The 1,274-nt window shown below is 37.7% G+C and overlaps 1 non-coding gene across 1 annotated transcript; it reads right to left on the reverse strand.

The window, feature by feature from the left end:
• Nucleotides 1-549: 549 nt before the first annotated feature.
• LOC148576084 (small nucleolar RNA R71) lies at nt 550-658 on the reverse strand. The gene has a single exon (XR_015904639.1). It is a non-coding gene; the product is annotated as a small nucleolar RNA R71 (small nucleolar RNA).
• Between the last annotated feature and the right edge of the window lie 616 nt (nt 659-1,274).

Consider the following 1,274-nt stretch of genomic DNA (forward strand, 5'->3'; position numbering starts at 1 on the left):
TAATAAAAACATAATAAAAACTAACTAAAATATACTAAAAACATACTAAAAACAATGCCAAAAAATGTATAAATTATCCGCTCATCACTAGACTTTACAAGGCTAGTGAAAATCTGAGCATGGATAAGAATTTTGATGTGAATGCTAATATGGAAAATCTGAATGAGAATGAACAACCTAGAAGAGTGCTTGGCTTATATACTGCTCCCAATGCAGATCTCTATGGAAAAAAGTATTGTAGTGCCTCCTATAGCTGTAAACAATTTTTAACTGAAGCCTTAGCTAGTCACTCTTGTGCAACAAAATTGTCAGTATCATGGACTTTCTCATGAAGACCCAAATTAGTTTATTTCTAATTTTCTACAGATTTGTGATACTGTGAAGACTAATAGAGTGAATTCTGAGGTATACAAACTCATGCTCTTCCCATTTGCTGTGAGGGATAGAGCAAAGCTGTGGTTAGATTCTCAACCCAAGGAGAGTCTGGATACTTGGGACAATGTGGTCATTGGATTTCTAACTAAATTTTTCCCACCACAAAAGCTGACTAAGCTGAGGGTGGAGGTTCAGACTTTCAGACAGAAAGATGGTGAGACCCTTTATGAAGCTTGGGAGAGATTCAAGCTACTGACTAGGCAATGCCCTCCGAACATGTTCTCTAAATGGACTCAGCTAGATATCTTTTATGAGGGCTTATGTGAAATATCTAAGATGTGTCTAGATAATTCTGCAGGTGGTTCACTGCACATGAAGAAGACACCAGAGGAGACTACTGAGCTTATTGACTTGGTTGCTAACAACCAATATTTATACTCATCTAACAGGAATCCTGTGAACTCTCGAACTCCTCAGAAGAAAGGTGTCATGGAAGTAGAAGCTTTTAATGCTCTTCTTACGCAGAACAAAATCTTGTCTCAGCAGATGAATTTACTTACTCAACAATTGAGTGGGATGCATGTTTCAGTTGTCAGCACTCATACTGCACCTTAAGAGGCCCCTTATGACATGACTGATAACTCAATGCAAGGTGAGAATTATGATTATACTCAATCTTCTACTAAACAGGTCAATTACATGGGGAATGCTCCTAGGAACCCTAATAATTATCCAAACTCTAAGACCTATAATCAGGGGTGGAAAAATCACCCAAATTTTAGGTGGAGAGAACAACCTCAGAGATCACAGAATTTTAACAATGATTCTCAGGGCGGTTTTCAGTAGAATAATCAAAATAACCACCAGTTTTAGTCTCATCAACAACAACCACCTCAGCA

The sequence above is a fragment of the Arachis ipaensis genome, chromosome B1 (genome assembly GCF_059453495.1).
Source record: "Arachis ipaensis isolate K30076 ecotype BB chromosome B1, ASM5945349v1, whole genome shotgun sequence".
NCBI classification, from domain to species: Eukaryota; Viridiplantae; Streptophyta; class Magnoliopsida; order Fabales; family Fabaceae; genus Arachis; species Arachis ipaensis.